The 27,025-nt window shown below is 42.8% G+C and overlaps 1 protein-coding gene and 1 long non-coding RNA gene across 11 annotated transcripts in view; one reads left to right on the top strand and one right to left on the bottom strand.

Moving 5' to 3' along the window:
• The window catches only part of PALM2AKAP2 (PALM2 and AKAP2 fusion), a 465,690-nt gene that overhangs the window by 333,141 nt on the left and 105,524 nt on the right, over positions 1 to 27,025 (bottom strand). The window lies entirely within an intron of this gene.
• LOC121034814 (uncharacterized) lies at positions 320 to 17,853 on the top strand. Of its 3 annotated transcripts, none has more exons than XR_005792628.1 (4): positions 320 to 407; positions 4,902 to 4,993; positions 15,433 to 15,487; positions 17,503 to 17,853. It is a non-coding gene; the product is annotated as an uncharacterized LOC121034814 (long non-coding RNA). The 3 variants fall into 3 exon arrangements; XR_005792627.1 differs by having other exon boundaries at positions 4,895 to 4,993; XR_005792629.1 differs by lacking the exon at positions 4,902 to 4,993.

Genomic DNA, 27,025 nt, shown 5'->3' with positions numbered 1-27,025 from the left:
TTCTGTACTAAACATTAGGCTATGGCTTGATATCACAAAGAATTCATAGTCCAGTGCTAATATTGGTGACTTGTTGTCTTCCACACATTTACAATCTGGAAAGATCTATTACAATGGTGCAGAATGTGTGTAACGAATCACTAGTTCATGCTGGGATATTAAATTGTGTTGTGTAAGCACTACCCGTATTGTTTAACGGTTTTTCTGATAGATGCTGCATTCCAAAGCATTACATGGAGAGAATACGGAATGCTAGATTTGCAAAATAGATGTTTTATTAATAAAAGTTTCAGTCTATTTTAGAGGATGAGTCCTTTGGGAACCACAGATGAACATAGCCTACTCCCCTGGGGGGAAAACAGGAGCCCTGTAAACTGAGAGGGAAATGACTTGCCAAGACCCGTTGAGTGAGTAAAAGTTAAAGTCTTGTTAAGTGGAAGCTAGGAGCGTGAAATTTCAGAGTAACCTGAAGCTTTCTCTTGACAAAAGTAATTTTAAAAGGAATGCCCGGGTCCTCCACAGTGTTTGTATTCGTATGAGCTCTCTTTTGCCTTTTAGGGTCTTGTAGAATATGTAGTCATTCAAAACATATGTAGTAGCTCTGCACAGAATCAAAAGGAGGGGAACGGTGGTTGGAGGCTTTTGGCTCCTTTGGTTGTGAACAATTTAGGAAAGTTGATGGGATTTCAAGTATGTGCTGTGTTTCTCTATGTGATTTGAATGATAGATTCATCTAGAGAGTTTCCATGGGGCAAGAAAGAGAAGTTAGAAAACAGAACCAACCAAGATTAGGCTGGATGTCACTTAAGATGTATATTGACTAGGCTCTGTACATGGTAGATTCAAAATGAGCAGTTGGAAATCTATCTAGAAGTGAACGTTAGTATTTTAGTTTGATGGCTTCCTTTTCTCTTGGTTCACTCTGGACATGTCAGCTGACTGATGCTGTGGGTCAGCATCATTTCACGAGAGGAAATGAAGTGGTATAAGGAAGGTATATGGGAATTAGAGCAGGGTAGTTAAGGATCATTCTACATTTGTCTTGCTTGATACTCACATGTTGGCTCATAATAATCCTGTTACTGATAACAGTTTTGAAAAGTGGGATTAGGAAGTAGTAGGTGGGTGTTATGCAGAAAAAAGGCATGAACTCTATGGACAAGTGTGAATCCCGGCCCAGAGATTCATCGACTACACCCTTTGAATTCTTTTAGGTGCCCTTTCCTTCTCTTTAATGTGGGATGATAACTTTAACCTCATAGGGGTGTTGTGAGAAATCAGGGCATCAGCATAAAATACTGAAAAGAGTGACCACAGCAGCTGCTCCAGAACCAGTAGGTCCTAATTACTCAACCCGATGTTGCTTCATTAATAATGTCATAGACGGGACCAAGTGAGTGACTTGGTTTTATCCATCCTTTTATGTAGGCATTTTTTTTAAGAAAGGGGGTGAATTATTATTATTCTTAAAATTCCTCACATTAGTCGGTACTTGTATTTTCTCATAGAGGGGGATTCTGCTCTGTCATTTATTGTCTAGAAACGTCATTACCAGGCTCTTTTTTTTAACGATTCATAGACACTTACAGTCATATCTTTTGGACTGAATCAATTTAATAATTATAAATAAGAAGGAATGAGAAGGAAATGCTTAAGAAGAGATGGATGAAGTCCTAGGAAAAGATGGAAAACAAGCTTGATTTGGGGATGTTTGGGAAGAGAGCTACATACATAGGTATTAAAGGTGCTCTTCGGTGGAGTTGATTCTAGGTTTGGGTACAAATTAGCTACAGAGGGAAAAAGTCTTTGGGAAGGCCAGTCTGGTTATGTAATGCCAGCAGACACAATTGGGTCATTGGCTTCTCAGAGAGCTTATGGGCCAGTCTAGTTTGCCTTAGTACAATGATCACGATGTGCCCTGTCAGCTTGGAATCCCTTGTTGCAGTGTGGCCGTCGACACTTTCATTGTTAGCCATGACTCGATAATGCTGTACACATTCTGGAAGTCAGCACTACTGACAGGAGAGAGGCGTCCTGTGGTGCTGGCTGGGAAGCAACAATGGCCTATCAGTTCAGTCCTGTGTGCTCTCCTGGTTGGAGAATGAGTAATCAAATTGGGAAAGCTTAGCTTCAGCCCCTACCACGTTTAGATGCTAAGCCCGCATGATGCCCTGTGGAAGGTCTGGGGTCTCAATCTCACATGATTACTCACCCTCCATACGCTAGCAAATGTTTACGAAATCCAACTCTCCCAGATGGGGCCCCCTAGACAAAGTGCCTTTCCCCAAAGCAGCTCAAGGTAGAGTGGAAAGAGCATAAGAAAAAGTGTCGATCTTAGGTCCTAATCCTAATTCTGCCACTCACTGTGTGACCTCAAACAAGTCACTTAACTTCTCTGCACTGAGGCTTTCTGTTTGTAAACTGGGAAGAGGGACAGCTAACTACCTCACAAGGTTCTTATAAAGATGAAAGGAACTCATGAATGAGAAAGTATTCTGAGAACTATAAATGCTCTGTGAGTGTGAAGGACTACAGGGAAAGGGGTGACCTCAAAGTTAGGGACTTAGGGACATAATGACTGGTCAGCGGGGAAATATTTGCAGATCTGTGCAACACTGTAGCAGCCACAGGCTTGGTCCATGGGAGAAAAAACCCTGTTAATACATGAGACAAAAGAGGCTTCCAAGTTTCTGATGGGCTTCTAAGACCATCAAATCAATAAATGAAAATGATCACCACCACCTAGGACTCTCATTGACTCCTGATGTTCCTCAATCACTCAAGTGATTCTCCTTTCTCTGGTCCAAAGACAAACAGCCCCACATTCCAAGCTATATATTTAACTAGCTTCACTAAATGCAGAAAAGTGTGTAGGGGTCTGATGATAAGACAGGAAAAGCAGAGAGAAAGAGGAGAGAAGGAAACAGAAAAGCTTGGATCTTTTGTGCCAATTGTATGTGTCGAGCCTATATTTGAAAGCTACTTGATCTGTGTTTACATGAATGTGTTCTCCTTTCTGCATTCATTCAGAGCTAAATTTAACCCACTAGAGGGGAAGGCATACTTGGGGAGGTGGAGGTGGAAAAAGAGCCGACACAGAGGCGGATGCTTGACTGGGAGCCAGGAGCACTGGGGGAGCTCCAGCACAGGGAAGATCGCCCCTCTGGAGGCTCCGAGGATGGAGTCCATGCGACTTCACAAAGGGACATGTTTTCATTAGAGCAGATGTGCCCTCCATTTCTGAGAAGCATGTGAGCTCCCAACAAGACGTTAGATCTTGTGTGTAGGAGAAAGCGGTTCCCGACTCTCATGAGCTCCCACGACTGGCCCAGCCCTTCAGGTAGTGGACACTCAGCAGCTCTCCAGGCCTCCCCCAAGGAATGCAGTGTCTGTCCCCATGGGAAAAGTAGCGGGGAGGCTGGCAGGGCTGCTTCTGACGCAAAGTTGAGCTTGCCTTCCGTGGTGGTGCCATTCCAGACGCGTTCCCTCCTGGGGCAACATTCTTAGGATAGGGGGTGGGGGAGAAGGAGGTTGTTGCATTCATAATCTGAGTTGCATTAAGTGTTATGCACCCATAACGGATACAAGATGGTTTTGCCTGTGCTGGGACTCAGCCACCGCCCTCTCTCAGTCCTTTGTGATTTCTCTTCTTCCCACTCAATTACCACTCTCCTCCTCTAACTCCTTACTGTGCACTCGTCTCCGAGTCAAGCCCTCAGTGGGCCATGGTTTGCAAATGGACAAGTCCTTGCCACTCAGATAGGTTTTCCTACGACTGGAGAGTTCTCTGCTAGAAGTGAAGACTTCCCTACAGAACAGGCAGTCAGCTTCCATCTGGGACTCGGTCCCCCCTTGTCTTGTGGAAATTTCCCTTTGTTAGGATGGGGGAGGGGAGGCCCCTCGGCTTCTGGGATAGTTCTCCTTTATTTGAGGCTCAGCTAAGTCACCCCAGCATCTTGTCAAAGCTTTACCCTGTGTATAGCCTCTCCTACTCTCTACTCCTCCCCAGAGAACTTGACACCTTCTTCATCTGTTTGTCCCACTCCAAATTTGGTGCTTTCTCATACCATATGCTATGTCTGGAATGTAGCCTCCCCCTCGCTTTTCTAACTTTCCAAGTCTCCTCTTGTTAACTCCACAGAGTTCCAGAAATCCCAGCCCCTCAGGGTATGCCTGGCAGTCCCTTTGGGAAGAAAATTGGTTATCCCTCCTAATTCCTAACATAGTGTGTGACTTACAAATTGATTGTTTGATTTGTGATTCTTTCAGTTAACTTTAAAAATCATAAAATCAGAGCCCTGAAGGAGACCTTAAATTAATCAGCATCCCCCAGGCTGCCATGATGGTTGTTGGCATGTCACAAAGCTACTTAAGTTGGGAGGAAGCATGGGTTGGACAACCCTGGCCTTAAATACCAGTTCTACTACATAATGACCTTGAGAAATTTATTTGACTTCTTTGAGCTTAAGTTATTTTATCTGTAGAATGGGAAAGATAATAGTATCCATTTCATGAGATTATTGTGACCATCAAATGAGGTAAGGTATCCAAAGCTCCCGACATATTGTAGGTGGTCAGTGAATAGTTTTATTATTATGAGCATAATCCTATTTATTCATTGATACCTGTATCAGTCTGGATATGTTTTGCCTGGATGTGCCTGTGTTCGAGTGAAGGCTCCTGAGTTGCTTGTTTGGGCCAGCCCCAGGTACTATGGACTGCACGCTTGTGTCCCCCAAAATACATATATCAATACCCTAATCTCCAATGTGATGGAGACAGGGCTTTTGAGAAGTAATTGGGTCATGAGAGTGGAGCCCTTGTGATGGGATTAGTGCCCTTAGAACAGGAGGCATTAGAGAGTTTGCTTTCCTCTCCTTCTCCACCATATGAGGACACAGCAAGAAGACAGCCATCTGCAAACCAGGAAGAGGTTCCTCACTAGGAACGCAGTCTATCTGCACCCTAATCTTGGACTTCAGCCTCGAGAACTGTAAGGAAACGTTGTTTGTTGTTTAAGCACCTTATGGTCATTTGTTATAGCAGCTCACAGCTGACTAAGACACTACGTCTGCCCATATGGCCCTTCAGACTAGAGCTGCTCGTGAAGGCTCTCGACTACCCTTACCACTAGAGTTTGCTATCCAAGGTCTTTTGATGCTGTGCAAACTTTTTCATAACACTTTGGCTTTGCCAAAGTCTGCACATATCATGAGAGATTGAAAGAGACAAAAGTGCAAAGTGTTCTAAAGTGATATATGTTACCATCTTGAACAGTGATCCCAAGCTTTTCGGGAGGGCAAATCACAGAATCCTTTTGAGAATCTGGTAGGAAGTAGAGGATGTTTCCCAGGGAAATGCATATGCATACAACATTTTGTGGGCAATTTCTGAGCTTTCAGGAACCTTTTGAATTCTTCCATGGATACCCTGAGATGATCCATGGACCTCTGGTTTAAAAAAAAAAAAAATTCTCTGCTCTGGAACCTAGAATATCAGAACAATTGAGAGAGACAAGAGAAAAGATTTATCTCCAAGATCCAGGGAGCTCACCTTGGTTATTAATGCAAGAGTGAGGGAAGTCTGGAGAACTCATGCGTAGCCTCATCATGCCCCTGACCTAGACAACAGCTGCCCAAGCTGCTTGCTATTGGCTCTGAGAGCTGCCTTCCTTTGTTCCAAATCACAGCTCTTGGCAGAGAAAAGGCACTGGGCCAATGAACCCCCTCCCTGGGCATGAGCTATCTCTCTCTCTCTCTATCTCTCTCTTTCTCTCTCTCCCAACCTGAAACTTCCTCTGGCCAATGTCTATCCAGCCTTTAGTCCTTCTAGCATGATCTCCCCTGAAAAGATCTGTCCTGCATCTGTATACAGTAGGTAATCTTTCAATCTATTCTTGACTCCTAGGATTAGCTTGAAACTGCTTTCTATCAAAACAAATACAGGTATCAGGACCATGCATTTGATCAGAATAATGAAATGATTTGTCCATATCAGCCTCGAACAGCATTAGACTGTACTTCATCAGGCACCATTATGAATAGCCTACAATACTCAAAATCTACTTTCCAAGGCTGGCCCCACTTTCTTGCCTCCACCACTGCTGAGGGAAGTCATTTGACTTCCAGTTTGGAACTACCAGCAAGAATTCGAGCTTGACCCAAAACCACTGGACTCTCCAACTTCCAAGGAAAACAGCCCGTCGCTGAATTAAAGACACTGTTAGGTTGGTTGGAGCCAAAACAAATGGAGCAGCCTTTTCCTTAATAAGGGGGAAGCAGCCTTTCCAAGGTGGTGAGGCAAGCAGCAAAGTGTCAGATTTCAAACCCCAGCACCCTGGAAAGCTGGGCAAATGACAGTGTCTTTTAGGATGACTTCAGGGCAGTCTTAAGGATTAAAGTAAAACAGCCTGAGCAAGTGAAATCCTAAACTTGATAATCCCATTATTTTAGAAAACATCGTTAACAGCCCTAGTCCGTAGAAGAGACATTTGGTAAGAATATGACCATTGTCAGAAAAAAAAAAAAAAAAAAAACGGGCAAAGATACACTTTGCCATTTTACTTTAACAGAAATATAAACTAGGGCTTTCCTGATTTGTAAGAAAGCAGAAACAGACTGATTTAAGTAAAAAGCTGAACGTTTCCAAATGTCTTTCTAAATTAAATAAAGGTTTGAATGGAGTGTTAGAGAGAATAGCTTGAATTTAAGGGTAAAATTTCGGTTTATTAAATTTATAAACATGTACATGATGCTTATTCTGTCCCTGGATCCCTTCTAAGTGATTTGCAAGCATTAATTATGTAATCCTCCTAATAGCCCTATACGGGCTGCATTATTATACCCATTTTACAGACAAGGACACTGAGACACAGAGAGCTTCCACACAGCTTCTAGGTGGCAGATGTAATAATATCAAGTAACAGGCTTGTGGGTGGAAGCTTGTACCCCAGTGGGGGGCTATCACAGTGGGGGGGGGGGCGGTGGTTAACTGCATTATAAATAATATGCAATTAAAAGAGTAAAAGTGATTTCTTTCATTTTGAGGTACTTGGATCACCATTCTTCTGAAGGGATAAGACCTCAGATACAACCATAAAAAGGGGAATCAACTAAGTCAGTTTCTTCCACCATGCCTTTCTTTCTTTTTTCCCATCCCTTTGTCTGTCTGTCTATGTCTGTATGCCTGTTGATCTGCCTGCCTGCCTTCCTTCCTCCCTCCCTCCCTCCTTTCCATCCTTCCTGGTACAAGTATTGGGCACACACTTCTCACCAAGCGTTGTCCCAGGTCCTGGGGATCAGCAGAGAACAAGACTTACATTCCAGGGAAGGGAGAGAGACATGAAAAGCAGGGAAATCTACAATATAACTTCAGAAATGTTCTGAGGAAAACTAACCACGCTAAGAGGAGAGAGTGGTGTGGGGATGAATAAGTGACACTCTATCAGAGAAACCTGAATGGAGTGAGTGACAGAACCATGTAAATATCAACCATCAAATATCAAGGGAACAGTGTCCCAGGCAGAGGGAGCAGGCAACGGAAAGCCTCTGTGATGTGACACGGCTGTGCTCAGCATCTTGGAGAGGCAGCAAGGAGACCGGTGTGGCAGGGGCAAAGGGAGTGAAGTGATAGTTGTGGGAAAGGAGGCCAGAGAGTGGCCTGGTCAGAGCACGGCCTCGGGAAGGTATGGACAAGGTGTGAAGGAACATATTAATCTTTTAAAAGATCACTCTGGGGATGCCTGGGTGGCTCAGTTGGTTAAGCATCTGACTCTTCATTTTGGCTCAGGTCATGATGTCATGAGTTCGTGAGATCAAGCCCCACATTGGGCTCTGTGTTAACAGCTCAGATCCTGCTTGGAATTGTCTCTCTCTCTTTGCCTCTCCCGTTTGCACTCTCTCTCTCTTTCTAAATAAATAAATAAACATTAAAAAAAAAAACTAACAGATCAGTCCCGCTGCCTTGGAGGAGGCAGGAGAGAGAGAAGATTCAAGCAGGAGACCAGCTGAAGGATCGCATGGGGTTGACATGAGAGAGGGTTGACATGGAAGGTGGTAGTGGTAGACAGAATGATGGGCTCCAAAGACGTTGACATGCTGATCCACGGGCTGATCCTGGAATCACATGCTGATCCACGTGCTGATCCATGTTACCTTACATGGCAAAGGGACTTTGGCAGAGTGGACAGGAGTGGGCACTGAGGGAACTGTCACATGGACAGACTCGGAAAGCCTTCACTCCAGGTTGGAGAAGGAGCGGCAGGGGACTGAGGAGAGGGGACATGAGCCCTTGGCTCAAACCCAGTTGCATCATTTCTCCAAGGTCAGATTCCTCCATTGGAAAATGAAATTAATAGTGCCTAACCCATACAGGTATCTCGAGGGTGAAAGGAGACAATCCATGTGGAGCCCTGGGCTCGGTGCCTGGCAGGTACCGAGCACTCTCGTAAACGCCGAACAGCAACATTCCTATGAGAGGGGTCTGGTGCCGCGGTTGAGAGCGTTGCCAGGATAGGGTGCTCGGCTCACATACCAGCTCTGTATTTATTAGATGGGGGACGCTGGGCAAGGTGCTTACCTTCCCTGTGCCTCAAGTTCATTCTAAGTAACCTGAGGCTAATAATATCTACCTTATGGGCTACGTGGAAAGGTCTGTCTTGGCCTTTATTATTCTGGCAATGAGGATGATAAATAATGCATGCCTTCTAAAAGATATAATTAGTATTGACTCTAGATCTTATGAATCATAAAATATGAAATGAAAATCCAAAGGATTGGTTTGCCACGTAAACAGTAAGAGTCTTTGTAATCAGGTATTTAAATGACTCATAATTTTGCCTAATCAACATGCAGCCAAAAGTTCACGCAAGATAAGTGAAGCTGCTCTTGGCTTCATTTCTGGGGTGATTTCAGGATGATGTGAGTCCAGTCATATACTCAGCAGCGAGGGCCTCACCGACAACTTAAACCTTGGATGGGGCTGCTTTGAGGAAATCACAATGAGTTTGCAAGATGCCAACGCAGTCTTGGAGAATTAACATCCTCTGTTAGCTGGCTCTGATTGTAACCTTCCACTCCCTCCCCTGCCCAGTGTGACTGGAGACCTCGGAGTCACTATACGTGGACCAAATCGAGGGCCAGGGACTTTGGTATTTAATGATGTCTAGAAAACACACAAGTCATTAGTGCCAAAAACAGAGGCGACAATACTATTCCCACTCAGCAGAGCAATTGGCTTAGCAGTTTAGACACACACACAAATGGCCCTTTTATGGGTAAAACGATGACCCTGAGCTCTGAAATCTGAAGAGTGCTAAGTGTGTGGCATTTCCTTAAATGCCTTCTGAAAGGGCTCCTGGGACAATAATGAATGTTCATTTGACATATCTTATCAGAGAAGTCAGAGCGAGCCTGCCTGTGTCTCCTCCCAGGGTTTGGCAGTGTTAGTGACAAACTGGGGGAGCTTCCAGACAGAGTGTGGCACTAGGCACGTGACAGGCCCGGGTGTAACCAGGAGCCACATGGCATCCATCACAATTGGTCCCCGTATTGACATCGAACCCCTGAACAAGCCGTGCGCCCACCACGTCTGCTTGGGCTCAGGGGCTGCACTCACAGAGGGGTCTGTGCACAGCAACACCAGCATCACGGTGGAAATGCAGATGCTCAGCTAGCCTGAAACCTACTGAGTCAGGATCTGCATTTTTGTAAGATCTCTTGGTGATTCACGTGCACGTTCAAGTTTGAGAAGTGCCGGTCTAGGGCCTGCTGGGTCCTAACTGTGACAACGCAGTGGAGACTCGGGATGCTTTAAAATAATGCCGCTCCCTGAGATCCACTCCAGAAGTCTATTAGGATCTGTTTTCAAATTTCCCAGCTAGGAAAATTTATGCAGCTAGGATTAAGAACCACTGATCTAGAATCCTTGATGAAGAAGATGATTGTGGTAACGGTGGTGGTATGGATATGGATATGGATATGGATATGGATATGGATATGGATATGGATAATGACAGCAATGATTGCAGGGACCTTTTGTGAGCACCTCCCGATGTCAGACTCTTCTTATTGCTATCTTCACTCACCAAAGACCTATAAAGGGGAACTATTATTTTCTCCACTTCAGAGATGAAGAATTAAGACACAATCTAAGGTCACACAGAGTGGATTGGGTAGAGACAGGATTTGCACTATTAACCTCTTTACAAATCATTGAGCCTGTCCCAGGCTGACTTTATCAGAATCTCTGAGGATGGGGTCTAGGAAGCTTGATTTTAAATTTATACACCAGTGAATCTTTTTCATACTAAAGTGTAATATGTGAGAACCATGTTTTATCCAGTCCCAAAGTGGTTTGTTAATTTAGGACTTTGGAAATGGAGAAGAATCAGGGTACCCTGGGGAGCTATGAGTTTGTTCAGCAGTTACCTTGAGCATCATGTACAGGACTGTTTATATACATAGTTGTTCATAATTTCCACTACACAGATGTAAGTCCTAAGTAGCCACATTCCTTCTTCTAATAACTAACTGGTCAGATCTTCTCATTGCAGAAGGCCCCAGTTTTAGTTCAGGTTTTTCCCTGTGGTTCCACATGATCCATGACTCAGTTTTCCTTTTCCCAGTTATTATTCATCCATCCAACCATTCATCCATCCATCCATCCACCCACACATCCATCAATCCACCCATCCATCCATCTATCCAACCATCCATCCATCCAACCATCCATCCATCTACTACTCAATGCTTTCAATTACCGACCACACTGGCATTGGGATGTAGAGTTGAGTAGGGTGCAACCCTCACAAAGCAACAAAAACATTAATGGGCCTTTACAGAACAATGAATAAAGTTTGGTGATGGAGAAATCAAAGATGCACTGGAGGTAAAGAGGAAAAAGCCAATTCCTGGGGTCTGGGGGAGAATGCCCAGGCAGGAGGGAGGAGCTGGTGGTTCCCATGAAGGCTTCTCAGAGGAGATTAAGTAAGAACTGCACTGCAAAGGTTGCATAAAGCCTCAATAAGGAGGGGAATGGTACATAAGGAGAGGAAAGAGGCTGGGCAAGGCCAGGAGGCAGGAAATAGTGCAGTCCTATTCTGGAGAGGTACGTGCAAGGTGGAGGGACGTGGGAGATGGCCCTGCTGAGATGAGGCAGGCACCCGGCCACGGCTTCGCTCAGCATGTCACATATTCTCCCGCAGGTGGTGGGGAGCCACTGAAGGGTATAAACAGGGAAGTTACTCTGGAAAGATCAGTGGGGCTATGTATTGAGAAAGGATTGTCATGTGAAGACTGTATGCAGGGAGACTATTTTCAGAGTCTTTAAGAGAGATGGGAAGCTCCTGAATTGAAAATAATTGTGATAATGGTAGTGAGTTGAATAGTCCAGGTCCTAACCCGCCGTGCCTGTTAACATGACCTTCTGTGGAAACAGAGTCTTTGCAGATGTAATTAAGCCTCTTCCAATGAGGTCATCCTGGCATTTCGGGTGGGCCTTAACCCCAATAACTGGTATCTTTATAAGAGAAAGGAAAGGGGGATTTGGGACACACAGACCCAGAGCAGGGAAGGCCATGTGAAGGCAGAGGCAGAGACTGGAGTTAGGCAGCCACAGACCAAAGAACACCACGGATTCAGGCAGCCACAAGAACACAGGAGAGAGGCATGGAACAGATTCTCCTTCAGAGCCTCCAGAAGGAAGCAACCCAGTGGAGACCTTGATTTCAGACGTCTGATCTCAAGAACCGAGAACAAGAGAGGATACGTTGTTATTGTTATTATTTTAAGCCCCCCAGTTTGGAGTAACTTGCTCATCCTAGGAAACTAACACAGCAACTAACACTGAGTCCTTCCTCTATGCCAGGTACCATGTGAATGGTTCATAGGCATTAGTTCATTTCGCACTCCCGACAGTTCCGTAAGGTAGGTACTAGTATTAGCATTCCCATCTATCAGATGGGGAAACTGAGGCATACGGAAGCTAAGTACTTTTCCCAGGGTTACAAAACCAGTAGGTGGCAGAGAAGGGCTCTACACACAGGCCGTCTGGGAGGAGAGCCTGCAGTCTCAGTTGCCTGGTCTAATGTGGGAGAGATGGAGACGAAGAAGCAGACTTGAGGAGGTGGGGAGAATTACAATTAACATTACATGGCAGTTAACTGGGTATCTGGAGGGTGGGCAGGAGGAATTGAGCCCTCCAGATTTCAGGTGCTGTGGTGCCTCCAACCTCTGAGTTTCCATCAGTTTCTGTTTTCCATGCCACGCCGCCTCCCAGGATGTGCTAATCTGTCCACCTCTCTGGTCCTGTTCCTTGCATCTGCTTCTCAAGGGGTCCTCCAGGGCTCTTCCCAAATATGTCCTCGAAGTGGCCCCACTCCTTGACTTCCTGGACAGTGGTCTCGATGCCTCCTTCTCTCTTCTGGCTCTGGCTGCATGTTCTGACAGCTTTGAGCTCTCCCCTGGCACTTAACTTCTCCTGACCCTACAATCCTAATGTTTATTCTAGTTTCTGCTCTCAGCATCCCTGTCCCTTTCCTCCCCTGTCCCCATCCCCCTGAAGAATGAGAAGAGGCAGCATCCATGTGAAGGGCTGGTAGGAAAACCAGCCTTACCTTGTCCTTTAAAGCAAAAGTTCACTTTCTCTGTGTTGTTTTCCTATTTCCCTTTATTAAATTTCCCTTCCTTTACCGACGGCTGTGCTGAAGGCAAATGACAAAAAAAAAAAAAAAAAAAAAAAAAAAAAAATGCTCAAAAGTACTTTTTGCTTCTTTGTAATAACTTAGTGGGGTTCTTTTTTGAGCTTTTTATGGGTTTTTTGTTTGTTTTTTTTTTGTTTTTTTTTTGTTTGTTTGTTTTTTGTTTGTTTGGTCTACAGTGTGTTCCATTAGTTTGGGTTGCAATGATAAAGCACAGGGTCTGCTGTGCTATTGCCATATACAGAAGTGTACATTGCTATTTCAAGAAATTGCCAGCCCTTACAATTCCCTCTGCAGATTGGTAGAAAATCTGCCAGTGGGCATAATTGACCAATTAATTTAAAGGTGGGTATTAGTATCATTCTACAGGTCTGCCATTAAAATAGGCTTTTACTATGCTCTGAGACAAAAGTTCATTGGAAGGTCCAGGATATCGAATGGGCAAATGTTTTGAATAAAAAGTGGTTACTTAGACCAATAACCCAGGTGTCACTATACTTACTTCCACTGACAAGGTTCGTGGCCCAAAGAGAAACTATTTGGGAGACAGAATTACATAAAGGGATAATGAGAAATTCAAAGGATTGAAAACATCCCTGAAATACTTTGGAAACCTCTTTGGAAAGTGCATGCGTTTATAGGATAGAATGCTATGTTTTACATTGTTCATCTTTGTCCTCAGACATCATTTCGCAACATTCCACAAAGTGATATTGTCAACATTCCTGACATATTCATCTGCTTTCAAGCATTCAGATTGTTTTTAGAAAAGCAATAGTCTTATTTGGGAAGAAATTTGCCATGTACCCTATTGGTTTGCCAGCAACTTAAAGTACCATAAGATTAGATTTTCCTTTAATTCCAATACTATTTTATATATATCCTATTGTGTATTCAAATATATCTAAGACATCAAATATCTACTAAAATTGTTTCTAGGTATTCATATTAAGTTCATTTTACTTAATACTGACTTTTGCCCCTTACAGTCTAGAAATAGAACACAGTAAGTCACGATTAACTGAATATTGCCTCTGGAGTGGTCTTTAATGAACATAAACCGTCATTCAAACAATAGACAATCCAAAAGGAGATAGTTAAAACTTGCTCACACTCCTTCAATGCACATGTTGAGATAACGTACCCTGACACAAAATCAGAGATTGAGTGACAATTTGCACTTTACTTGGAGTAGAAAAGCAAACTTTAAAAAATAAGAAAAATTTGACACTTGAAAAACTACCAGTGAGCCACTGGGGAAAAAAATTCAGTATGTTCGCATTAGAAGGATCAGGAAGGTAAGATTCCTCTTTTACTGGTTCATTTAACAGTATTTAATGAGCACCTACTATATAATAGGGACTGTGCTAGTTTCTGGGCTTATAGTGAGCGAATTTCTGGTAAGTGAAAGAAAACTCCTCCAACCAGAGCTTATAGATCCTCTTTTTACCTCTCCCTTCCTAGAGGTTGGGGGAGAGGGAGCCTGGAGAAGTGCATAAAACAAAGTCTTTCAAATCAGAGTTCAGTTCAATCCCAGTATTTCATTCACTAGGGTTCTATTTGGGGATAAACCACATAAACAACTTGAACTTCAGTGTCCTCATCTGCAGAATGGGAATAATAACAATGTGTAAGGTTCTCATGCAGATTACACAAAACACTGGGCACTGTGGCAGTGCTCCATACAAAGCAACAGTAAAGTAAGCAATAAAGAACATTATAACAAATATTAAACTTTTTTTCTGTCTCTGTATCAGTTTCTGCTCTGCCTCTCTCCCACTTCCTTTTCACTCCTTCCTTGTGACCACTGTCTAACCACTCGCATAATTTTGGTGAGCAAGCCTACTTAGCCTGAATTCCACAAAGCAATGGGGAAATTGTTTCCCCTGGGTTTCATTGCAAAGGACTGTGGCTTAGCATAAAAAAGAGCCAAACACAAAAAGCTGCAGAGTATATGATTCCTTTTATATGACACTCTGGCAAGGACATAACTATAGGGACAAACATCAGATCAGTGATTGATGGGGGCTGAAAATGGAGAGACAGACTGATGGTGAAGGGGCCCCAGGGAACACTTTGTGGTGATGGAAATGTTTCGTATCTTGATTTTGGAGATGATTATACACCTGTATACATTTGTCATCACTCACTAAACTGTATACTCGCAAAGAGTGAATTTTACTCTATGTAAATTATACCTCCATAAACCTGACTTTAAAAAAGAAGACTGTGGCTTAGGGCCTTCAAGGCTTCCTTCGGGAAAAAAAAAAATCTATAAGCAATACAGGAAATTAGTGATGCTCTTGGGAATACACTTGCATGCAACTAACTATAACAAAAACACACATTGATAGTCATCCTAAGAGAGGTACACAGTTCTCTGGGAATTCAGAGACAGGAGAAACATCCATCCAGGGATACCAAGACATCATGGTTGCATTTAAACTGAGTTTGAAGATTGCAGTTAATCACTGGAGTTTTTTTTCTTCTCTACCAACTATGATCAATATCTTAGACCGTAGCCTCTGTTTATAAGTTGCTTGCAAAATTTGTTATAGGTTTGCTTCATTTTCTATTCTAAAAGTTCATGTGTGATGTGTCTGCCAGCAATTAAGTGACTCACATTATCCTGCCCCTTAAAAAAACAATCGGTTTTGAGGCTACGTTTTCTGAGTTTGTGGTATTTAGGACATTGGTTTTTACATGTCCACTTATAAAATGTTCTTCCATTCTAGGAAATGAAGAAAAGTACAATGTCATTAGAGGAGACAGCATGGCCACGTGTAAGAGGTTGGAATGGGGTCCCAAAGCCTGATTCTGTAATTCACAAGTGGCTCTACAAATCAAGATCAATAATCCAAAAGAAAAAGGGAGGGAAACTATATAAAGACAGTTCAAGAGAGAAAATACAGGGACATTTAAATGTATGAAAAGATGTTCAATCTCAATGTGACTAGTGAAATGGTAACTTCTCAATATATGTTTCTATGAATCAGTGAGACATAAGGTCAACCATCCAGTACAAAAACAAACAAATTAAAAAAAAAAAAAAAGGAAATGGACAGTTCATAGACCAGAAAATATAAATAGTGCCTTGGAACATATAACAAGATGCTTAAACTCACTCATACTAAGAGAAAGGCAAATTAAAACTGAACTGTTTCATACTCATAAACCTAGCAAAGGTTTCTGAGTTTGTTAACACAGCGTTAATGCAGGTGTAGGAAAATCCGCTGCTGCTGGGTCAAGCTTTACGTAGAACCATTTGGCAATGTCTATTAAAACTACAAATGCACAGTGACTTTGACCCAGCAATCCCACTTCTACGAATTTTATCCTACTGATCACCTGTGTACAAAAATGACATGTTACTCACTGCAGAATAGCAAATAAATGCCCCTCAGTAGGGCTGAGTTTTTGTATATCATACAATAGAATACCTTTCACTGTAAGAGAGAATATGAAAGCTCTTCATATACTGATAAGGACCAATCATCTAATCATATTAGAAACAAAAAAAATCAAAATGCAGAAGAGTGGAACCATATGTTAACATTTAGGTTAAGGAAGGGGTGAGAGTGGTGTTGGAGAATGTATGTGTGTATTTGCTTATATATACGTGGACCATCTCTGGTAAGATATGCAGGTAGCTGGTAACAGATTTGTCTATTGGGAACCTCAGAGGAGTGGAGGGGCAGAGGCTTTGGTGGTATGCAATCTTTGTGTCTTTTGAATTTTAGCCCACATGAACATACTACCTACTCAAAAATAAATACAATTTTAAAATTAATAAAAATCAAAACAGATAAACCAAGGGAGAAAAGAGAGATGTACTCCTCATTCAGCCATTATGTTTTATGACCACAGACAAGTCCCTTCCCTTCTTTAAGTGGGGTCTCCCCATATATAACATATAAATAAATGAATGTTTAATATCAGATATTCATAAGGACTTTATAAAAAAATAAGTAGGATAAGGGGACAGGGGAGGGGTGGAGGTGGGGGCTGGGTGCTATTTTCAGATCAAGTTGTCAGGGAAGGGAGTTCCTTAAAAATCCAGAATCTCAGGCTCTGCCCCAGATATCTGGAATCAGAATCCCCAATATTATAAGATCCCCAGATAATTACTATGCACATGGAAGTCTGAGACACCCTGGTATAGCTAACCCTACTCATAGTCACCTTGAATGTGACCTCCTTCCAGAAGACTTCTTTCACTCTACCTTTATTCTACCTAGTCCACACTGAATGCCTTTCTCTGGTCTCCCATGATCCCGTGTGTTTCCCTCCATATTTTTTGCCACATTAATAATTTTCTGGATTCTTCTTCACCTCTACCAGAAGATATGCACTGCTATCTCACAGTCCTCGGCATAGAGCCCAACAATACGTAACAGGTGTAAATAAATATTTCTTTAACAAACGAATAAATGAATGGATGAACTAGGCCAAATAAAAATGTGTGGAAATGTGTTCAGTTATCTTTTTGACATTTACTTACTCTCAGACATTTCTCCCTTTGGGTGCTTGCTATACGTTCAACTGCCAACCCATCGAGAAAGAACAAGCACACCCCTGGAAATAGCTATGCTCCCCATCCTCCCACATGGCAAGAGCTCAGGCATTTTAACAAATATGACTCTTCCGGCTAAGTCTTTGTTTGCCTATGGATTCAGCTCAGATTAGAAATAAAAGCTTTAGGTTCAGATGACGTTTTTGAAGGGCCAGAAATTCCCTAGAAATCCTACCTTCATCTTGCTCTATGTGATGCGTTTCCCAAACTGACTCAACTTCTTATTTTGCAGCTCAAACTCCTACAGAATTCCAACCACACAGAGGAGAGGGGCTGTAGGAAAAGCCCAAGCAACGTGGTGTATCAGAACCCATTTACCACCGTGTGCATGTGACTTTCAGGAGTGAAATGAAGGGATGCTAGCCAAATCACAGCATGGTGGGAGTTCCCTCCAGAGGCTGGCCACAGTGATGGCAAGAAAAGCAAACAAAAGGAACATTCTTTCTCCTCGTGAGTGAAACAAAGACCCTACTGAGAAGACTGAAGTGAGCAGTAGAGCTGTAAAATCAACAGAAATGGGGGCTGTCTGTGGGGGAGGCATCTGGTTTCAATGTAAACATCCTTAAAATGTTTCAAGAATGAATGCGCATTTGAATAATTTATTACTAAACTTTTTTTTTTTTTACCATGGATATTTAGGGAAGATTCAGAATTGAAGATATCCTCGCCTATGCCCAACTCAACTGTAGTTTCTACTCAGTTGAGACCTTTTCTGAGTAGAGAACATTTGAAAGCAAATGAAACAGAATTGCCTGTGCAAATCCAGGATCGCCTGGCTGGAGGAAAGTATATTCTGAAAGACTCACATGAACATAGAACGTTAAGTAGATTGTACAGTTTGCACAGGAAGCCAGGGTAGGGGTGCGGTGGGGGTGCCAGTGCCTCTCCCTGCTCTGGTTTCTGTTGGAAGTTTCTGCATTGGGAAAGAAACTTGTCTTGAACTGCACTTGCTGCTTCAGATCGTGCATGTAATATATAAAGTTATGAAAGATGCTCTAGAAAAGAGCCTGCAAATTAGTGATCCAGGCATGTTTTGTTTGGGCCACACTAGATCTTAAAAAAAGAATGTCTTAAATTGGTTGCCCAACATTTAAAATTGTTCTGCACGGTAACAAATGGCTGGATCAGAATAGAACCCATTTGTTAATCACCTTTAGAAATACATTCCAGTTTGTCCCAGTCCCAACCACGCCTGTTTAACTGGCCCAGGTCCTATAAACACACACACACACACACACACACACACACACACACACACACACACACCCTATGGCAGCTCTCAGGATAAGGAAAAAAAGTTTTGTCTCCACCAATCAGCCAGACCTTTGGCCATTCTAATTTAGGTACCTTCCTTATTATCTCATGATTTCTCTTTTTCATATGATAACAGAACTTACTTTCTTTCTTTCTTTCTTTCTTTCTTTCTTTCTTTCTTTCTTCTTTTTCTTTCTCTCTCTTCCTCTCTCTCTTTCTTCATTCTTCTCCTTCTTTTCCTTCTCCTTCTCCTCCCCCTCTCCCCCTCCTTCCTCCTCCCCCTCTTTCTTCTATTTTCTTTATACTACTTTTGCAGAATTTTATGAACGTTACATCTTGTACATTCTCTTTTTCTCTCTTCTTTAATGAAGAACCAAACATGCCAGTGTCAGGGAACATCTTCATCAATAGTCTTTGTCTTAAGTGAGAGACCTTTCCTTGGCATTTCTTATTTCATGCACCTCCTTTGGCTCCCTGTCTGCCTGTTCTTAAATATAGCCCTCTAGGGTGTAATTACCTACAGTCTTGATTTCTGGATTCTTCTTGATAAATCATGAGGTCTGGCAATATTGGCCATAGTGAAATCATTGTTACTGCACTCATGTAGGTTAAAGGGCAGAATTTTCATCACTCGTAGGAGCAATAAAGCCATGTCAATGATATCTACCATCCTGGAGCTTTTAGGCTCTGAATGCCAGAGGACAGCTAGGAACCGAAGCTCGTGGTCTCCAACATAAATCTCTTTGACATTAGCCAAGGGTCCTGAACATCCAAAGAAGGAAACAGATTACTATGAGAAACTTGGGAGCAGGGGCAGGACTTATTTGTCTCTGAATTACTGAGTCCTAATTGCAGTGCCCAGCCCTGCTGCCTTGTATGAAATTAGTGCTCAGAAAATGTCTGTCAAATGGAGAGGCTTGAGATCACAGGTATAACTCTAGACAACAACAAAATGGTCCTGAATCCTTCTATAAGATTGCCTAATATTTTAATTTTTGTAGTGAAAATATTTTTACAAAATTGCAGGTTCTTAGAACTCCCAGTTCTTAGAAAACATTCTGGGTTTTTTTTCCCCCAACTTATGAAAATACATTTGTACTTACTAGAGAATTCACATATAGCTGACCTTACAAATCATAAAGCTCATAATTTTCAGGTGAGGAAACCAGTCTCAGAAAAGAAAAAGACTTGTCCTAGAGTAGGTTATTGGCTGTCTGGATAAGAACCAGATCTCTTGATTCCTAGTTCAGTGATTGTTTTTCAGCCCTAGGGATCTGTCCAAGCCCAGGAAGCGGTTCTAATATGGCAGGGCACATGACCAATTTCAACAGTCTGTTGGAGAAATGGGGGAAGTTCCCTGCTTACACACTGTGAGAGGCCTGGGCACCTCTGAAGGGCACCCCTCAACCTGTCAGGCCGGCTCCTGCAAAGGCTAATGGGCAGCCCAGGGGGATGGAGACGGAAATACAAGAGCTGCTCCTCCCACCTCAGACTTAAAGCAGGTGTCCCAGTGGTCATGGGAACCCTAAGAGCAAACCCATCCCGCCCCAACATCAAACTGTAACTCCCAAGTCCAGAGCATAAACGTGTAACTGTAGTCATGACAGAACATGACATGTGATGGTAGATGAAATCAATCATCTAACTTATGAAATATCATGACTCTGTTTCTAATACAATGGACTAAAGACCACGCATTATTTGATTAAGGTCTAGAAAAGACCAAAGGTAAACTGGGATTGCCACTTTGTAGACTCCCTTACTCCAATTTATCTTACTCCTCTGCCAATAGTACGCGGTTACCTACAGATTCTAATGCCCTCCTGGGAATAAGGACCTGGGCAGGTGACATGCCCCTGGGGCAGAGGGGCAGCCCAACTCACCAAGTCCAAGGGGAAGGAGTACAGAGGCTGGGCACACTTGCCATGGTTCATATGCTTTCTCCTTCATGTGCTTGGTCATTCCTTTACAGTGAAAAAACCTACTCCATTCCAAGCGATTAGCCAAATAAGTGCCCTAGAATAAATTACGTAATTAAGAAGATGGCCTTCCAAACAGCATAAAAAGCAGTTTGAGCTGGTAAATATTTTAATGAAATTGGTCAGAAGAACAACTTCTGCTGGATCCATTTCATGGTCTTTAAAATTATGGAGTCCTTAACATTTTAGAAATGGGAAGAATCTTACTTCCTGATTCACTATTTGTTGACACCTACCAGATAGGCAACATTTAGTGCAATTATACAAGCATACACACACACACACACACACACACACACACACACACACACACACGTATGTATTTGTGTGTATATCTATGTATGTATATATATTAAGTGTGTGCATATATAGACATATATATAAAGTAGGCTCTGTACCCAAGGCATTTTTAATGAAAGATCCAAAACCAGAGACTAACTGAAAATTAGTGTGGTGGCTTAACATGAACCACTTGTAAGACAAGGGCAAAAAGAACTGAGGCTGGTGAATTTGTCAACTGGTGCCCTTTTTTAGGGACCTGCTAGACCTAGACTATTACATATTTAGTCCAGATGCCATAAACACCAAAAAAACCATGAGAATATTGGCTTGTGGTAGTAGTGGTAATAATAATAATTATTATTATGGTGTATCCACATCAGCATTCAAAGCCCTCCACAATATGGTGGTAGTTTATGTCTCTGGGGTGATTTTCCCCCACTTTGTAAATATGCTCCAATCCAATGAAATTTTGACTTTGGGCAAGTTTCTTAACCTGTCTGTGCCCTGGTTTCCTCATCTGCAAAATGAGGAAAATAGCGACACTGCCTCATAGGGTTGCTGTGATGATTAAGTGAGATACTAGATCCAAAACACAACAGTGCCTGCACCAGATCTCCACCGTCCTCCCTTCAACCTCCAGTGAATATTGCCGGTGCTTCTTTTTACTGGGCTGGCACACTAGATGAGTCTATGAGTACAAGGGCCCTGTGATATGGTTCTGATAACTATCAATTAATAATGAATACAAATTAATAAGTAAGCCTATTTCTGAGTTACTAAATATTAGCATATGTGATCAAACACCTACTTTGTAGCTTACGTTTTGTTCCATTTCTTCCATTTGTTTGGGGGCTTCTTGTGCCCTGTACCTATTAACTAACTTACCAGGGTGGGGACGAGACATTCTTCTGTGCTTTCTAAAATAGAATCATCTGGCTAGCTGTTCTAAGGGACTCCTATTTCCCCCCAGACCCCCTGGCATTCCCAAATTCATTATCAGAAAGTGGGTTCAAAGACCAGTAGTTCAAGGCAGATAGGACATCCTGGAGCGAAGAGCAGAGTGGATTTTTTGCTGTCATCTGTTTCTCGGTGGCTGACACTCAAAGTGGTTGTCACTCCCTGGTGCAGAAGGAAAACACCATAAAAGGCAAGGCTCGAGCAGGCTGTTAAGCAGTTCCGAAGTGTTCGGGGGCTGTGAACCCTCCTGGGAAGGAGCAGCACACCCCTGGCAAAGACCGCGGCACACTTCGTGGCAAACTTGTGCGGGAACAAAGCACATATTGTTACCTCCGAACGCCAAGCTCCACAGGCTAGTAAAATGACGTAGTGTACCTTTAATGGGGTGAGGGGAGTTGGCTTCCCTGAACGTTTTGGATGGAGTCCTAACACAAATAAAGTGGATTCTCAGGTCCGGATGTATAAAGCTCAGAGCCAAGCTGCGTGGTCACAACTGGGGCAACCCAGACTATTGTGTAAATCGAATGCAGAAGCCGGGGCGTTCTGGCAGCTGCACATCTGCAGGCTCGTGTGTAGAAAAGACGCCTGTGAAACCCTTCCCAGCGGCCTTTACTATCTGCCACTTTTTTCTGCATGTGTTTATTGTTCCTGGAATCGATGATTTCTGCTCATTTTTTTTTTAATTTTTTTTTTTCCTCAACGTTTTTTATTTATTTTTGGGACAGAGAGAGACAGAGCAGGAACGGGGGAGGGGCAGAGAGAGAGGGAGACACAGAACCGGAAACAGGCTCCAGGCTCCGAGCCATCAGCCCAGAGCCCGATGCGGGGCTCGAACTCACGGACCGCGAGATTGTGACCTGAGCTGAAGTCGGACGCTTAACCGACTGCGCCACCCAGGCGCCCCTCATTTTTATTGTTGCTAAAAACATGGCAGCTGAGTAACATTTCGGATGACCTGGAGCAGATTTAGCAGGACAGGGGAGAATGTGAGTGTAGTTCACGTCCATTCTCTGGGCTGAGGGTGTGCGTGTCTGCAGACACACACACGCACGTGTACACACGTGCACACACGTCCACTAGAGTTGGTTCCAGAGATCAGGAGGGAAGGAAGTGAGGTAGTGTTCACTCCAGCCAAGTCAAGTCACACAGGAAGTGAGAACTTTGAACAGTGAGCTCCATTTTTCAATGGTGAGAGTGGTGGTCTACACGATTTGGGTCTGCCGTCCTGCCATTTGATGAAAGGTAGCTCCTAAGAGCTAATAGTCGGGGATCTGAATATGATCAAAAAGGAAACCTGCATCCACCGATGAGATTTGATTTAAATGCCGAATAAGCTGTCAGAAAAGTTACTTGGTGTCTAGGCTGAGAGGAGGGGCTCCATTTGGGATCCCAAAATGATAGGGAGTGAGAGCACACAGGCCTTACAGGGAGCTTAGGGAGAAAGTGCTTTAGCCTGTGAGTCTCCTGGAGGGGAGGACTAGAGCAAGAAGTGAACGTAGCTGGAGACTGTGAGGTCCTGATCTTCCAATGAGAACATCCGAGCTGCTTATAATATTCCCAGAATCCCATGGGGCACCTGGGTGTCTCAGTCGGTTAAGTGTCCGACTTTGGCTGAGGTCGTGATCTCACTATTTGTGAGTTCAAGCCCCACGTAGGGCTCTATGCTGACAGAGGGTGTGGAGCCTGCTTCAGATTCTGTGTCTCCCTCTCTCTCTACCCCTCCCCCGCTCATTCTCTCTCTCTCTCTCTCTCTCTCTCTCTCTCTCTCTCAAATATAAACATTAAAAAATTAAATAAAAATATTCCCAGAATCCCAGTTAACATATTGGAGCAAATGATGTTAAGAGAAGTAACACCTTGTTGGTGGAGGGCGGGAGCACTCACAAGCACTGAAATCAATTGCTTGACTTTCCTCAAATGCGATGTTAAAATTGTCAATCACTGTTTTAGACACTCTGACTCTCAAAATATTTAGGAAATCATAAGATAATCGAGTCTAGCAGGGACCTAGTGACTCTCTGCCAATCTTCTCCTTTAAAGATGAAGAAACTGAGGCTCAGAAAAATTGTCCCAGGCCATGAAGCTAGACAGTGTCAGCAGAAACTTGCAAGGTATTTTTCTTTATCCTCGTGATCCAGAAATACGGTCATTCATTTTCACTGGAGTGTGACGACCATATTCTTAGTTTCAGCACAGACAATTGCTTTTTCAAATCCTTTATAATTATTCTTATTCCAGTTATTCTTACTAACTCAAAAATGTCTATTATTTTTAGGTTGGGATTCCTTTCCCTGCCCTCCCTATCTAACAACATCTTTCCTGCCAGTGGCCTACCTTTTTCCTTTTCCTCTGCATTTCTGAGGGAGATTTCTAATTTATTTTCTCTGTAATGGGTTCAGTCCTCCACTGGCTCAGTTCAGTTATTTGCTGCCTCTAATAAGGATTTTCATTCTGCTCTTAAGATTTTAGCTCTCATGGGGCACCTGGGTGGTCAGTTGGTTGAGCCTCCGACCCTTGATTTTGGCTCAGGTCATGATCTCACAGTTTGTGGGATCGAGCCCCGCGCATCAGGCTCTGTGCTGACAGCACGAAGCCTGCTTGGGATTCTTTCTCTCCCTCTCTCTCTGCACTCCCCATCCCACCCCACCCCCACCTGCCGCTGTTCACGTTCTCTCTCTCTCAAAATAAATAAATAAACATTCCTTAAAAAGATTTTAGCTTTCAGTCATATATTTCCCATTTTTCGCTTTCATTTTCATTTCATTCCACCCCATCCCTATGACCTTGGGATTTTCTATTTCTATTTTTTAATGGCCATATAGAACATAGACAGATGATTACATCCATACACCAAACAAGAAACAAAAAGCACATTTTGCCACTTTTTGGAATTCATTCATTCAGAATCTATAACGTCCCGAGCCCCATGCTGGGTTCTGAAGCAAGTTATGTCCCCCTACTCTCAGAGCATGCGAGAATATATATTAAGAAATGCACATCATAACAACCGTAATACAAGGTAGACAGTCTTTCCTGCCTTAAGAAAGGCTTAAATCTCAAAAAGATATTTTGAATCCTATACATTTTTTGAAATTTTCTTCTGGTTCCTACAACAGACAATTTTCAGAGGTCTCATTCTCTGCTTTAAGATTCATGTTCCTTTTTCTGGGGTCTACAGAATTTTTTCCACTGGTTCAAAGTAGTCTTTTGTATTATTGTGTGCTTTCAGTATGATTATTTAAATAAGGTGAGCTCTCTCCAGACTTAGTGTCCACAGTCATCCATGGCATGAAGTTGGCATTGTCAGTGCCCACCTCCATCCCTACGATGATCTCATTCTTACAGCTGGAGGACAGGTGGATGTGCAGCTTCTACCAAAGGCCAGAGTCCGATGCAGCTCTGTTCTCCGCCAACTTCCAGCATCTCCTCCAACCCCCCATTGTCTGGTTCTTTGAGGCGTTGGCTCTGTACACATGAGAAACTACAACTCTGGCATACAGAGTGCTTCTGCCCTATATCTTACTTCTTGGACCCATCTGAGTGTTGAACTAATAGAACTATACTTCCCAGGATGCAACGACACATTACACATGTTTTGGGGCGGGGGTGGCGGGAAGGTCTTTTTCTTTTTTCCATCTGTTGGTTTCGGGTTGTTGTTGAGGCTGGGTGCATAAAGAAGGGTGAATGGGAAATGGTTTTGTGGCTGCCTTAAAAGGAAGCAGCCCCTCAAAAGTAAGAAAAAGGATACTCAGCTTTCTGGCTGGAATAGACCAATGGTTTTTTCAAATCGAAGATTCTAGGAAGGCATAAAAAGCCTTTCTCCACTCCCTCTGCCTCTGCCCTTCCCTCAGGGAGACTCCTCCTAGATTTTGGCAGTAGGCTATTTGACAATCATACTGTTCAGGGCTGTGGTGAACCATCTTTCTTGTTTCTGAGTCTTTCTGGGCATTTTAGGAGTGAGTAGGGAGAGTTGCAACAAGAGTGCGATCCAGATGCCATGTCTCCGCTGTCCACATATGCCTTTTAATCTTCTCTACCCAAATGTGACAAGTAAAAACAAGAACAAAAATAGAAGCTAAGTTAACCATGTAAGGGGCCAGTATATGCTTATGTGGTATGGGTCAAAGAAATACATAATCCTGCATACACACTAGAAATGCCCCGTAAATCGGAGACTAACAAACCAAATGGAAATGGCCATAGTTATAGAGCACAAACAAATGAGTACGCCCATGTGCTAAAGGAAAAAAAAAAGGTAATTTTGCCATTTGTTGGAATTCATTGATTGATTCACTGAGCACCTATGATGTATGAAGCAATATACTAGCTGCTGAGGTTGGAGATGAAAATTCAAGCAAGATACAGTGCCTGTTCTCAAAGCATGTGTGCATGTGTTTTAAGCTACACACATAAACGACTACTATGCTAGGTAGAAAGTGCTAATTGGCTTCAGAGAGTGTTCAAACTCTCCAGCAGCTTTCTTCTCACTTGGAATGAAAACAAATTCCCTCTGCCAAGACAATTGAACAAATAATGCTGGAAACTGGATATCCGCATCCTCATTTTACTTACTGTATACACAAACATTAATTCAAGGCAGATCTTAGAAGCAAATCACAACACTCCCAGAAGAAAATACTTCCGCGATTTTGGAGGAGAAAAGATATCTCTAATACAGGACACAAAAAGTACTAACCACAAAAGAAAAAACTGACACATCAGATACCGTCTAATTAAAAATCTCTTCCCATGAAAAGCCACCATTAAGAAAATAAATAGGCCAGCTTCAGACTTGTATGAGTAATAGATATCATATGTTTTCACTCACATGTGGATCTTGAGAAACTTAACAGAAGACCATGGGGGAAGGGAAGGGGAGAAAATAGTTAACAGAGAGGGAGGCAAACGATAAGAGGCTCTTAAATACAGAGAACAAACTGAGGGTGGATAGGGGAGAGGGGAGAGGAGAAAATGGGTGATGGGCATTGAGGAGGGCACTTGTTGGGATGAGCACTGGGTGTTGTATGGAAGCCAATTTGACAATAAATTGTGTTTTAAAAAATCAGAAAAAGATAATAGATAGATAGATCTGTCATCAATAATGATAATGGTGCTCAATATCAGTAGTTAGCGGATACATGCAAATTTTAACACAATAAGGAGTAGAACAAAACAAACGTGCTACACAATACCAAATGTTGATGAGCATGTAGAACAATTAGGATTCTTAGACATTGTTAGGAGTGTGAAATGAAACTATCCCTGGGGAAAACTGACAGTTTC

This window comes from Herpailurus yagouaroundi, unplaced genomic scaffold (assembly GCF_014898765.1).
Source record: "Herpailurus yagouaroundi ecotype Mexico unplaced genomic scaffold, PumYag 160, whole genome shotgun sequence".
Classification (NCBI taxonomy): domain Eukaryota; kingdom Metazoa; phylum Chordata; class Mammalia; order Carnivora; family Felidae; genus Herpailurus; species Herpailurus yagouaroundi.
The sequence above is the reverse complement of the archived record's forward strand: the minus strand, read 5'-3'. Positions and strand labels throughout refer to the sequence as shown.